The 15,497-nt window shown below is 43.7% G+C and overlaps 1 pseudogene; it reads right to left on the bottom strand.

The window, feature by feature from the left end:
- Positions 1-4,034: 4,034 nt before the first annotated feature.
- LOC145358460 (small nucleolar RNA U3) lies at positions 4,035-4,234 on the bottom strand (annotated as a pseudogene).
- Positions 4,235-15,497: the final 11,263 nt, after the last annotated feature.

A 15,497-nucleotide genomic window follows, 5' to 3' on the forward strand; every position in this document is an offset into this window, starting at 1 on the left:
CACCCCAAATCAGGATCCAGTCCACTACCAGAGTGCCAGGTGGACACTACCTGACATACCCCTCGACCACTCAGGGACTTCAATGGCCTCCATCTCCCACCCCACCCCTGGCATGGTCACAGTGCCTGGACTCTGCTACTGCAGAGCAGTAGGGATTCTTGCCAGTATGGAGACGTTCAGAAGCAGCCATGCTGAACCAAGTCAGTCCTTTCAAATTTATGTTCTCGCTAGCAAAACGGGGCCAGGAGGATAGCAATTGTAAATTGGACTTTTTCCCCTTGCATGCCACCTTCCTCGCTCACCACGCTGATCTACCAGTGCAGTGAGCAGTAAGATTGGACCCATACTGCACATCTCTTTACCCCTGAAAAACTGCCTTTTATTTTGTATTGCCTCTCCTTCACCTTTCCAACCTAAATGCACATCCCTGCATTAAATTGCATTTGTCTCATCTCTGCCCATGCCACCAGCCTGCAGCTGTATTCTTAAATTCCAGCATTATCCTCCTCACAATTCATAACCCTTCCAAGTTCTGTACCATATACAAATTTTGGAATTTGTTTCTTATTATCCTAGTTCAGCTCGAATATCCTTGATCCCAAACCCCCGGGGGATGATTGCGTTTCGCTATTCAGGTATTTTCGGTTTTCCAATGTGACATAGCTACTGTATAAAAGTTAATTTACTAATCACAAGTAAGCTTACATTAACACTGCAATGAAATTACTGTGAAAATCCCCCAGTCGCTCACTCTGGCACCTGTTCAGGTACGCTGAGGGAGAATTTACCATGGCCAATGCACCTGACCAGCATGACTTTCAAACTGGAGGAGGGAACAGGAGACCTGGGGGAAACCCACGCAGACACGGGGAGAATGTGCAGACTCTGCACAGACAGTGACCTAAGCTAGGAATTGAACCTGGGTGCCTGGCGCTGTAGCCCTAGACATACTTACATTATAATAACCTAAGCTAGTCTTGATCCACAAATGTTAGATTGATTATCCATTTGCTAACTCTCACACACTTACCTGTTAATACTTATACCCACAACATAATGGGAGTGATTTTCCCAATAAACAAACTAAGTGCCCAATGGATGGGAAAATGGAAGATTTTCCTGTCTGTTTTTTTGGTGAAATGATTTGGTTGAATTTCTAGCATTGTGCTGGGGTATTCACACTGGCAGTGGCGGGGTGAGGAGATGGCCTAGTCACCCCTGGACACTGGCATCAGTGCACTGAGTGGGCCACTGCGTATGTGCACTAGTGCCCCCATCGCGGCCTCCTGATGGCTACCCTAACTCACCGCCCATCACCATCCCTGCCCCCCAAATCACTGGCGCCAACGCCCCCTCCCCCAACAGTTGCCATCCCTGAGCCCCTCCCCCCCCATTTGCTGCCTACGACATCCCTGCCTGCCTCAATCTCGGGTGCCGGCCACTCCAGTCAGAACATCCCAGTTGCCGGCCCCGACACTTCCCCCAGTTGATGGCCCTGCCTACCAGCACCCCCCACCACCCCCGATCACTGGCCCTGACACCCTCCCCTGATAACCAGCCCCCTCCCCCCTCCCCACACATTGGAGGTGGATGGGGGAGCGCTGCGCAATCGGCCTATCCATTTCTGGCCCCACCCTCCAGGAGGCCTGGTGCCGAGAAGGCCCTACCCCATGGCACTGCCTGGTGCCCAGTGGGCAATGATAGTCTGTCCATTGTGCAGTGTCAGTGTGCCCAGTGGGCAGAGCCAGGCTGGCAGTGCTAGGCTGGCACAAAGGGGCACACCATTGCCCCTGACCTCCTGGGGGGCATCAATGGCCTTTGCCCCCACCAGCAATCTCGTCACACCTGGTTCTCGTTGGAGACCAACTTTAATCGCTGTGGGTCGGAATCTCCTCTGGTGTGATCGGAAGATTTAGCAATACCGTCCCAATGCTAACACTGATTTGAATATTGCAATCAGCCTCATGCTATTTCCTAGAGTAAGGTTGATTACACCATAAAAAATAGCCCAGGAAAGTCACGACTGGCTGGATGCAATTCCCGTTTCCGCCTTCCCACCGCTAACTCCTGGCCTGCTGTGCTATTTGAACAGCACAGGGGCCTGGGAAATCAAACCTTATATCACATCACTTCCCTTACATACAAAATAATATTCAGTTTTTCGAAGCATTTGGTTTTCCGATATGCAGATAAAGGATATTCAACTGTAATCACACGATGCAATAAGAATGGAGTTGTTGACCGCTCTTGGTCAATCTCTAGCGAATCATCTACAACCAGCTGACCTGAGGGAAACCCTAGTGGCGGAAAGTGTTAGGGTCCATGGTTCCAAAGTCACTATTTTCCTTGCAGACGTGCTACACAAACCACAATTCATGTCTCACGTTGTTCATTTGCATGCCAAAAAGTGATTTTTCAAAATCTAATTTGCATTCAAACCTGTCAGTGTTTATAGTTTCCACCCTCTCCCGATCAAACCTGTTCAGCCTACTGTACCAAACAATCTACATTACTAAATTCTGAATCCACACTGCTGCCTGGAAGTTTGAGATTTGTTTGAAGTCACTTTTCATAAAAGGTACTTTTTATTGTCTTTTACTGAATAATCTTTGAATATTTTGAAGTATCACTTCTACAGATTGGTTTTGAATTAAGCTCCTTTCAAGCACAGGCTATGTCCTCTTCTTCCACTGCTCTTGACAAAGTGAAATAGCTGATCAGCTAGACTGTCCAGCCCCTTTAGAATAGTGTCTCTTGATCTGTTTTCCAGTGAGGACAACCACGCCCCAACCTGCACACTGCTCCCACCTCCCCAGCATTTAAGAAGTTAGGGTGGAACAGTGGCACAGTGGTTAGCCCTGCTGTCTCAGCGCCAGGGACCCAGGCCTCGGGTCACTGTCTGTGTGCAGTTTTCACGTTCTCCGTGTGTCTGCGTGGGTTTCTTCTGGGTGCTCCGGTTTCCTCCCACAGTCCAAAGATGTGCAGGTTACATGGATTGGTCGTGCTAAATTGACCCTAGTGTTGGGGGGTTTAGCAGGGTAAATATGTGGGATTACAGGAATTAGGGCCTGGGTGGGATTGTGGTTAGTGTAGACTTGATGGACCGAAAGGCCTCCTGACTGTAGAGATTCAATGTGCAGGGTAGGTGGATTGGTCAAGTTAAATTAGTATCAGGGGATCAGCAGGGTAAATATCTAGGGTTACAGGGTTAGGACTTGGGTGGGATTGTGGTTGGTGCAGACTCGATGGACTGAATGTCCTCCTCCTGCACTGTAGGGATTGTATGATTCTATGTGTGGGTTGGGTGGATTGACCATGCTAAAATTAGTGTCAAGAGGATCAGCAGGATAAATACATAGTTATAGGGATAGGGCTTGGGTGGGATTATGGTCAGTGCAGACTCGATGGGCCGAATGGCCTTGCTTCAGAGACACATCTCACGTGACTGAACGATCAGTCCGACTGCGGGTATTTGTATGGAGCTGCTGTTGCAGCAACTGGATACTGTGCATCAGCTAGGAGTGGTGAAAGTGGAACAGTTCAACGTGTTGTCTCTCGCTGGGCTTGTTATGTTTCAGCCTGTTATATAAAGCACCATTGTGCTGGTTGCAGTTGGTGAAAAATCACACTGCCGCTACATCTGCTGCAGTGTGACTGTTCACCATTCAGCACGGGAGTGTAGAGACTGTAGGTTTGAGGACAAGCTGTTTCGACAAAACAAATTTACAAGCAGATCCTAAACTCACCACAGGCTTAATTGGCTGCTGGTGAAATGAAGCACAGGCCTGGTGGGAACAATTCGGATAGAAAGGAGAAAAGTGGTTAAGATTAGAGGAAAGTTGAGATACCAACAGCAAGTAGAGAATTGTGGCTACGAGGAGAGATTGGAGTGCTCCAAGCTGTTTTCTTTGGAACAAAGAAGGCCGAGGTGATGATGCGATTGAGTTGTACAAAGTTGTGAGGGGTAGCGAGAGAGTAGACTTGTTTCCCTTCGCAAAACAGGGATCTCAGATTCAAGCAAAGTGGCAGAAGAATTAGAACGTATCCTCCATCTCCAAAAGAGAGAGAAGGAATACCCATCAACAGCATAGATCAGTTGCTAAAAGCAACACAATACCTGCTTCCTGCTCAGAAGAGAATACTATAAATTGTCCTTGTGGTTTGAGGCCAAATACCTTAGAAACACATTTCTCTAGGAAAACACTATAGAAATGATCCCTAAGGGTATAATCTTAAGGGACATGAGGAAAAACCTTTTTACGCAGAGTGTGGTGGGTGTCTGGAATTGGCTGCCTGAGTTGGAGGTAGAGGCAGAGACTCTAAACTCACTTAAGTACCTGAACCTGCACCTTAAGTGCCGTAACCTGCAGGGTGTGGACCATGTGCAGGAAGATGGGGTTAGAAAGGGCACCTGGGTTTCTTCAGGTCAGCATGGTCAAGATAGGCTGAATGGCCCCCTTCTATGCTGTCTCATTTCTATGATGATGCAAAACTTCTCAAAGAGTTCAGGTCCCACTGCTTCTTGGAGTCGATAGTCGGGATTTTCCGGCCTCGCTCAGGCAAGACCGGAAATTCCTACCCGAGGTTAATGGAGATTCCCCTTGCTGGCCCCTTGCCCATGCCGATTCCATGTCAGGCAAGGCAGAGTTCCAGCCGAAATCCTACCTTGTGCATTGCGAAGTGTCAATTAGACATGAGTAGATAAGATCTGATTAACATTATAGTGCGAAGGGCTGAGGGGTGTGCTTGTGCATCTGTGAAAGACTCATACTGAATCAACCCAATAGAGATTTTCAAACATGTGCAGGAACCAGTCTGCCTGCTCCAGTGAACGTGCTTACGACTGTGCAAAGCTTGCTTTATATACAAGTGCAAACAAACATGTCCAAGTAGAGAGCAAGATTCTGCAAAACCTGGAAATGTGAAACAAACAGAAAAGTCTGGAAATACTGGAGCAGGTCAGGCAGCATCTGTGGAGTGAGGAACAATAACCTTTGATCAGAACTGGGGAAAGTGAAAAGATGAAGTCAGTTTGAAATGAAAGCGGAGGTGGTGATATAACATAAGCATAGAAGATAGGAGCAGGAGGCCATTTGGCCCTTCCAGCCTGCTCCACCATTCACCACAATCGTGGCTGATCGCCCAACTCAATAGGAGAGGCAATGGTCGAGTGGTATTATCACTAGACTATTAATTCAGAAATTCAGCTAATGTTCTGGGGACCCGGGTTCGAATTTCGTCACGACAGATGGTGAAATTGGAATTCAAAAAAATTCTGGAACTAAATCTACTGATGACCATGAAACGATTGTTGTAAAAACCCACCTGGTTCACATATCCTTTAGGGAAGGAAATCTGCCGTCCTTACCTAGTCTGGCCTACTTGTGACTCCAGAGCCACAGCAATGTGGTTGACTGTCAAATGGCCTCAGGCAACCAGGGATGGACAATAAATGCTGGCCAGTGACACCCTGGAATGAATTTAAAAAAACAATTGGTTGGAAGACAAGGAGAGATAAAATGACAAACGGGTTGGTTAGTGATGTCAGACCAAAGGAAGTGGGAACGATGTTACCAATAGCAACATGCTGTGCTGGTCAGCTGACCTAGAAGAAATAGGAAGAAAATAGGGATGTGGGGGAAGCGTTTGTAGCCCATGGAATGGCCCAAGTGATTGTGTAACGAAGGGCTTTTATTAAACCTTTACTTTGTGAAGGTTTTTTTAAATTATCGCTTGCTACTACTGGGGATTCTTACTGCCGAATGAACAAATGGGACAAGAACCAAAATATATATCTACAGGAGGTGCGCGTGGCAGAATGTGCCATCTGACAGCGAAACCAGATAACAATCAAGGGAAAACCAGCAAAAAAAAAACGGGAAACAAAATGGAGGCAGAAATTATTATCCAAAATTATTGAATTCCAGTGTTGAGTCTGGATGGCTGCAACTAATTGAAAGATGTGTTGTTCTGCGAGCTTGCTTTGAGTCTCTTTGGAACAGTTCAGGATCATTCAGGAATCAGCCTGGTAAACCTTTAAAACTTGTAGTCCTTCTATAGCAAGGACATCCTTCCATAGGACACCAAAATTGCCCACAGTAGACCAAGTATATGATCCAGAGTCACAATTAGCCCAAACCAGGTAAGGACTGCAGATTTCCTTCTCTATAGAGACATTAGTGAACCAGATGGGTTTTTACATCAATAGACAACTGTTTCATGGTCATTATTAGATCATGTTCATCATTAGACTATTAATTCCAGATTTTTTTCTATTGAATTCAAATTTCACCATCTGCTGTGGTGAAATGTGAACCTGGGTCCCCAGAGCATTATCCTGGATCTCTGGATTACTAGTACAGTGACAAGATCATTCCGCATACTAAATTGAAAGCCTGCATAACTGTTTCAATGGTGCTGCATATTGTTGGTAAATAGAATGCAAAGTAGCCTTAATAGGGAGAGAGTCAGAAAATTGCTGAGCAAAATAAAGTCAACCATTGACTTTTTTCACTCTACATGCCTCATTATTGTACTCAATTTGCCACTCAGGTTTGAGATTTGACAAGCCATGCAATTAAATGAGTTTATAAAACAGCTGGAACAGCACTGCAAAAAAAAATTCTGAGAGCGAGGAGAAGTTTTATTTTGAAGTTATACGAATGTTGTGAAGAGAATGAAAACAGATGCCTTTATTCTATTGCATTGAAACAGTAGGGCTCAGGCTTACGTCCATCGTTCCCTCCACAATCAGTCTGCAGACACCATTCATCCATCAAGTGGAATCATAGGAGATCATAGAATCCTTAGTGCAGAAAGAGGCCATTCAGCCCATTGAGCCTACAGCAAAAACAATCACACCAAAGCCCTAACTCCACAACCCCACATATTTACCCTGCTAGTCCCCCTAACACTAAGGTCAATTTTGCATGGTTAACGAACCTGACCTGCACATCTTTGGACTGTGGGAGGAAACTGGGGCAGCTGGAAGAAACCCACGAAGACCCGGAGAATATACAAACTCCACACAGACAGTCACCCAACGCTGGAATTGAATCTGGGTCCCTGGCGCTGTGGGGCAGCAGTGCTAACCACTGTACTACCTGTCATACAGTTGAGAGACTTTAATTTAGAATATTTGGGGTTTAGATGGAAAGAAATTGCATGGAAATGGCAGGTAACAATGTAGAGCAATGTTATATCTTGAAGAGCGAGAGATGGATTTCACTACATTGTAGTCTTGACAACAAGAAGAGGAAGTAAGCAAAGTGTGAACAGACACTGCTGCATTGGAAAGCTGCACAGTAAGAAGAGTTCCACTCAGCTGAGTGCACTCATACACACTTCAGCAACAAAGCAACCATCATGTAATGTGCAAACTCCGAGTGTTGTGGGTGAGGGGCCACTTCCCCTTCACTGAGTCATACATGAAATACCCACATTGCTTGCGCTCAATTTCCAATCAGTTGCCTTTTCCCTTCTGATACTGCAGTTTTTGCATAAGATAAACATGGACGAGGGAAACTAATGAGCTTATCGTAACTCATTCACCGAGATAAAGCCTACAGTTATTCTTTTTCTCCTCTTTCTGCTTAGCCGCAACACCCCACCATTTCTTAAATGGATCTGGGGCTTTTAGCAAACTGGAAGTCTATCCCAATATCCAGGTTTTCATGCACACTAATTTACCTCCTGACTCCTACCAGCATGAACCCATGCCCCATTATCCTTTCATGATGCGGAGATGCCAGCGTTCGTCTGGGGCAAACACAGTAAGAAGTCTCACAACAGGTTAAAGTCCTTTCACCGTGGCTCACAGTGAGAAACACTATCAGTGTTTGCTTAATTCAAGGCCGAATGCTTCTTTTCAGCTTAAAATTGTCAACTGGAACATCAGATTCTCTGCCTGCAGCACTTCTTAATCATTGTTTTTCACTGTATTTTGTCTTAAATACACATCTGGGAGCTTCTGAGCTCATCAATGCTTTGCTATTTACTTCCTTTCAGTGAAACAAAACCCAAATGATTTTCAAGTAGTCACATCACATCACGGCAGCAAAAATAAATCGAAATACAGTTGTAATCTTGCCTAGCCTGACTAGAGGGCAGTACTGAGGAACACAGTCTTGTTTTGACAAAAACATACCACACACACTTGATAGAAAATTAGCAAACTGTGGTTTCTTCTGTTCTTTCTCTGAACCGAGACTGTGGTTCAACATCTCGCTAATTTTCAGTAGGTTGAATCCGACTGCTGAAATTATAGGCAGTTTTACCAGCAGTCACAGCTGGCTGATTAAAGGTCTCGGTGCATATAAGGACGAACGCTTTCTCATTTCTCATGAAAAGCCACAACAATAATTGCATGACTGCTTATTGATTTGGATTGGGGCCTATATACACAATGGCACAGCGGTTAGCACTGCTGCCTCTCAGCGCCAGGGACCCGGGTTCGATTCCCGGCTTGGGTGACCATCTGTGTGGAGTCTGCACATTCTCCCCGTGTCTGCGTGGGTTTCCTCCAGGTGCTCTGGTTTCCTCCCACAGTCCAAAAGACGTGCTGGTTAGGTGCATTGGCCGTGCTAAATTCTCCCTGTGTACTTGAACAGGTGCCGCAGTGCGGTGACCAGGGGATTTTCACAGTAAGCCTACTTGTGACACTAATAAATAAACTTAAATATACATTCACAATTGAAATATTAACTTTCCAGCTGTTACAGTATAAGACATGCTTTCATTACAACTTGCAAGGCAAACAGTCATTGTATAAGTCATGAATGCATCACATTTTTAAAAAAATAAGGGCCCATTGCTCCCAAGGGATGTCTGAAATACAATCACCTTTTACGTTGAATCTGATCTGCTTTACAAGTGAAGGATACTTGTCCAATGGTGCCCTTCAGGTGGCTCAACTCTGGGCAGGTCATTTTATTTCAGTAACCCTGCTTTTGATTTTTTAAAAATTCATTTGTGAGACGTGGGCCAGCATTTATTGCCCAAGCCTAGTTGCCCTTGGAGGCAAGTTGAGTCAACCACACTGCTGTGGTTCTGGAATCACGTAGGCCAGACCAGGTAAGGACGGTAGATTTCCTTCCCTAAAGGGACATTAGTGAACCAGATGGGTTTTCACAACAATTAACAATGGTTTCATGGTCATCAGTAGATTCTTAATTCCAGGTATTTTTTAATGAATTCAAATTCCACCACCTGCCATGGCAGGATTCAAACCCAGGTCCCCAGAACATTAGTTGAGTTTCTGGATTAGTAGTCTAGCAATAATACCAAGAAGTCATTGCTTCCCCACATGAGATTTACTCTCATTATTTGTGATGTTATGTGAACTTTTCACTAAACCCACAGCAATTGCAATTACATTCCAGATATCCATTTGGCATTTGGAAAGTGATCCATTAAAAAACAGAACAAATTTAGTATACAGAGCTTTCCTAGAATGCACATAAAGACAATTGTCTTGATGTATTTCATTCAGAGTTCAGTGACAAGTGATTTAATCAATAGTCTTAGAGTGGCATTAATAAACTTGAGTCTCAGTGCCCCATCACCTTGGGACCTAATGACTGAAATCCACCTGTAGCTCCTTTTTTTGTTGAAAGCAATATCACTTGCTTGTTTATCTGCACGCCTGCCTGACCCTCAGGCTTTGTTTCTCCAATTCTAAGCAAGAAGGGGAAGCCTTTTGTAAGTGTGCAGTCAGATGCTCTCACTTCCAATAAAATTCACCAGGGAGTAGGAGCCTTGGCTGATTATTCTACTTGATCGCACAGCCACTCAGACAAATTGCTATAGCAGCTAAAGACCGCCACATGAGTATAGGCCAGCAAACTAACTTCAAACCCTCTCGCCTTTTTGGGTGGTTTTACTGTCACTCTGCCTGATCCTTCATTCTGTATAAAGCTTCTTTTATATGTTCTCCCTGTGTCTGCATGAGTTTCCTCCTGATGCTTCGCTTTCTTCCCACAGTCCCAAAGACATGCAGGCTTGGTCGCTTGGCCATGCTAAATTGTTCCTTAGTGTCCCAGGATGTGAAGATTAAGGGGATTAGTGGAGTAAATATGTGGGGTTACAGATCTAAGTGGGATGTTCTGTTGGAGAGTTGGTGCAGGCTCAATGGGCTGAATGGCCTGCTTATGCATTGTAGGGATTTTAAACTAGGCCACTGAGGAGGGAAGATTTACATAAACCTAAAAGCTAAGAGAGAGAGAATTTAACAACTATAGGCAGAAATCCAAGTATCTATTTTCAGAGAAGGATACATCCTTATGATAGCAAAGCCTAGTCTCTCGCAGCTTCCAATCTTCAGATCCAGAGACAGAAAATAATAAGTCTCTCTCTCTGCAGCTTCCAAGACAGCATCTGACAAACTAAGCTGGACTTCTCTGTGGAAACATAGCCGTCCCCAGACATATGAACTGGCCTACCAATTATCCCAATCAAGCTCTACTCTGCAATCCCATAGGAACATTAAAACAGAATGCCACATTAGTTCAGATTAAAAACAAACATGATGTCAATTATACTGCTTCAGTAACAATAGAGGCACCGGCTGCAGACAACACGACTCCGACAAAATGCAGGGATTGCTAGAAACATCCTGCAGGAAAACATGATTAAAATACATTTCTTAAAGGCATAGTATTGTCATGATATTGTTGTGTCCCTTGATGTATTTGTCCTGTGCAGTGGTTATTATAATTTGGTTTTGCTTCGAGATAAAAAGGTGTGTAGGCTACAAACAAACACATTAAATGCCAATCTTAGAAGTCAACAAGCAACGTTGACGAGCAAAATGATTTTCATCTGTCCAACATCTAGGGTGTTCTTCATCCATTGTTTTCAAATTCTAAGCACTATTTCCTTGTTTGGAATTTTTTGGCTTATATAGTACTCATTTCATCACTGAAGTGGCAATAGTGTACTTTCCAACTGGTGCACATCAGAATAGTTTAACAGATCAAAACTGAGAGTTCCCATCAATATCTTATCACCTCACACACCAAACTACTGCCACATTGCACCATGGTCAAAAAAAATCAGCAACCAACTGGAATCCAAGAAATGGAATGGGATATCTCCTATATTATATATCCAAGCAATATTCATGACGTATTCAAAATGGAAGCTGCTTGCCCAGGGTCTGATGTTGTAAGGGTGACTTTACGTGGAGGAAAGGATCAGTCCTCTGTGATGCTTTCTGTAGCCCACATTATTTAGGCTGATCATACAATCATAGAATCCCCACAGTGCAGAGGCGGCCATTTGGTCCATCAAACCTGCACAACAATCCCGCTGTATCCCCCTAACCCCAGGTATTAACCTGCTAACCCCTCCTGACACTGAGGGGCAATTTAGCATAGCCAATCAATCTAATCAGCACATCTTTGGAATGTGGGAGAAAACCAGAGCGTCACCCACTCAAGGCCAGAATTGAACTCGCGACTGACATGAGGCAACTATATCCCTGCATATTAAAATAAATTGGGAGATATAGCAAACTCAATGAATAGATACTCAAAATTTATTAGAAAAGGGAAGACTACCAGAAGACTGGCTGCGGGCTAACAAGATTTCTCAATTAAAAGGGAGTCTAGTGAACTATAACCATTTTGAAATAACGTCTGCTATAGGAGAAATACTTAATAGAAAAACATCTAGAAACAGAAAACATAGATTCCAAAAGAGAATGTTTTTTTTAAAAAAATAACCTTATTGAATTATTCTAAGTAATGTAGTAGATGTAAAATGTGTCATATTATTCCCAGAGAAATTAATAACTTTCAAAAAGAAATTTGAACTTTCAATATATAGTTAAAGCAAACTTTGAAAAACATTTACTGTAACAAGTGATTAAAAGCACTAAACAAACAATTTCAGTGGGAACTTATATCACAAAATAGAATTTCCCCTTCTCATTCTTTGTCCAACAAAAAAAAAACACACTTAACAGATATAACCGGTAGCACAGCAGTTAGCTTTGCTACCTCACAGTGCCAGGGACCCAGATTCGATTCCAGCCTTGGGGAACTGTGTGTTGGGCCTGTACATTTTCCCGATGTCTGCATGGGTTTCCTCCAGGTGCTCTGGTTTCCTCCCACAGCCCAAAGTTGTGCAGGTTAGGTTGGTTAGCCATGTAAAATTGCCCCTTAGTGTCCCAAGATTTGTAGGATAGGGGATTAGTGGAATAATTAGGAGTTATGGGGAAAGGGCCTGAGTGAGATGCTCTTTCGGAGAATCGGAACAGACTCAATGGGACGAGTGGCCTCCTTCTGCCATGTAGGGATTCTATTCTATAACTTACATTGTCCTTCACATACACATTCAGTTTTCTCAAAATCATCCAAAGTGATTCTTATCTGAGTCTATTCCTGTTTTTTTCTCAGCCTGGTAACTTGCAGTCTTTCAGTGAGGTTTGCTTTTCAAGACTCTTCCTCTAGCATCAGCTGGATGACTCTTCCAGCATTTAATTTTTTTTAAATCTTCTTATTGAAGATTTTTTTCATTTTTAATAAATTAAGCAACAAACTCTCAAAACTTGAACAGTGCAGCAAGATCATTTTCAAACTAGCACATGTAGGAAGAGACAGAAATACAGTACAGTTGGTTCAGCTTTGTAGTAAATTGGAAGATGATGGTCCCAACAAGAAATGGTTTATTAACTGTAATAAATATGTACAAGATAAGGGTCTGACAGAATACACAAGTCTACTCTCCATCTTCCTGGCTGCAACTGAGGGTCCACCTGCCTCCCCCACCTTTGTCTAGGGTGTACATCATGCAATTCACGGTGGCACAGTTGGTTTGATTTCTGTCTTGGGTCACTGTGTGGAGTTTGCACATTCTCCCCATGTCTGCGTGGGTTTCCTCCGGGTACTCCGGTTCCCCCTCGCAGAGCTAAAGACGTGCTGGTTATGTGCATTGGCCATGCTAAATTCTCCTCAGGTGTACCTGAACAGGTGCCAGACTGTGGCGTCAAGGAGATTTTTTACAGTAATTTCATTGCAGTGTAAATGTAGGCTCACTTGTGACACTAACTTTAAATGTCCTATAATAAAAAACTTTGTCCTTGAGATGGGATATAACACTAGCCCCCACAATATGCACACTATCCTCACCTATGCTGTAGATAGGGTCTGATTTGCTCTGACTTATCATACTGCCACCTGGAATAATCCCAACAACAGCTCAAAATGTATGAGCAGTGTCAATAAACGTAAGGCTCGCTTTACTTTAGCACGTGCCTCTTGTTGTGCCTTTCCCCATTTTCATTGTTGATGCTTCTTCAGAAGCTAGTATGATGAGGCTAATGTCATCTTTAGCAGGAATCTCCCACAGTAATTTATCATGCCTAGATTTTAACTCCATCACATTCTTAGGTTGGGGTACTTTTTTCATTGCTTTCACCTTGTTCTCTTAAGGGATGTAGACCCTTGGCGTACATCTTAAAACTAACGTACGTAACTGCATCCAGCTGGAAAATTATTTCTCATAAGTGGATGCTAGATTCCTGTTTCTTTAAATCTTTTTAGGACCTCTTCTAGATTTGCCCTATGGTTCTCCAGGGGTGGGTGGGGGGAAGGAGGGGAGCACTCCGGTAATTAGGTCATTACCCAAGTTCACAATCATTTTGTGAATACTCTACACTGTACTTTCTATCATATGGTGGAAAATGGCACAGGCTGCTGAGGCTTCATATTGCAAGTGTGTGAATTGATAAGCCTTTGTGGGTGTTAATGGTAACCAACATTTGGGAGTCTTCAGCTGCTGGTATTGTGATTCAGATCTAAATTGGTGTACTTTAGGCCCCTTGCTAATTTTGCACAGAAGTCCTCTATCCTTAGAACGGGGTATCGATCGATCTGGGCTCTTTGGTTTACAGTTAACTTTTAGTCTCTGCAGATTCTTACAGATCTGACTTCAGAATAGGGACTATAAGCACAGCCCATTCAGAGAACTGTACATGTTCTTTGACATCCAAGTTTTCCAATCTTCCTAACTCCACTTCGAATTTATGAAGTAGTACAATAGGTATTGGCCAGGCTCAAAAGATTGTTGGCGTAGCCTTGGAATTCAAATAAATTTGGCTTTAGCCCCTTTTGCACGAGCTTGTGAAAACCTTCATCGCTAACATTCAATATCTTCAACAGTCTTGATCCACAAGACAAAGTCTGTGACCCTTTAGAACTGGTAACTGTGCTGCTTGGGTCCTGTAAGATACCGTTAAATGCAACTGACCTGACTGTCTTCAGCGTCTCTCTCACAAAATGGCTTCTGAACTACTGAATCAAGGTTTGCAGGTCTTTGAGGGTATTTGAATGCTTGCTCAAATATGAATGTGGCCATTCTGACAGCAGCCATTTCCCATCACACAACAGTTCACCTCCTCAGGCATGCCTTGCAATGCACTTGCATCCTGCTCAGCACATTCAATCACCTGAACCATCTCTACAGCTTTTTCCAAAGACATTTTAGCCTCAGCCAGAAGCTCTTTTGTATTATGAGACTGTTGATCCCACAGACCAAATGGTCTCTTAACATCTTCCCCCAAAGTTGGGCCAAATGCAGAGTGCTCTGCTAACCTTCTCAATCTGTCCATGAACGAGACACTCTCTCCCCTAGCTCCCTCATGGCAGAAGGAAACTTGTACCTCAACATGATGATTGGGGGTCAGGGTTAAAGTGATGTTTGACCAATTCCACTATCTGATCAAAGTGTGTCTGGAGCATCAGATGAGGCTCCTCAGTAAATTGTACGTTTATAGGCCAAAGACTGAGTAGTATCACCTTTGGCTGAGTAGTATCTCCACCGTGATCTTGTTTGCCACAAAGAAATAATGCACCCTTTCAATATATTGCTCCCAGCACTCAACTTCTCATACAAATAGCTCAGTCCTCCTGATTAAAGGATTTCTATCTGCTTCTCCTTGGCTTCAATGATCACTTTTCTCCCTCTACCTGCACGCTGCAACCTCTCATGAGAGTTGTAGTAAAGTGGAAGGTAACTCGTTGTGGCTCCAACAAGAAACCTAGCCCAGAGGGTGCAGATATGTTGCAACGAACACAGAAAACAAGATAATGTAAGACCAGTGGTCGGAGTCTTCGACTGACCCCAGGCCTCGAAGAAATGTGCTCCATGGGATTCAAAACACCCAGTCCTCAAACCACGATTGTGAAAGCACAGTAGCCGATTCTCAAATTTGGCCACAAATTCATCCCCAGCACCCTGGGGAGACTGGGCACATGGATACTCAAATTTGTGAGCATGCTATGAGTAGTTATACAGCTTCATAAGGCCAGGAGAAAGCAAACAGTTGGTGTTCAAGTCTAGGGAGATAGAATCAAAAAGCAAAGAAATATTAACCTTATTCAGAACCTCAATTAGACCACGTTTGGGAGTACAATGAACAGCTCTGGTCTCTACACTATAAAAAGCATACAGACACTGGTGAGGGCAAAAAAGATTTACTCAAATTATATCACACC

This window comes from Carcharhinus amblyrhynchos, chromosome 25, assembly GCF_965287045.1.
Source record: "Carcharhinus amblyrhynchos chromosome 25, sCarAmb.v2.hapA, whole genome shotgun sequence".
Lineage (NCBI taxonomy): Eukaryota > Metazoa > Chordata > Chondrichthyes > Carcharhiniformes > Carcharhinidae > Carcharhinus > Carcharhinus amblyrhynchos.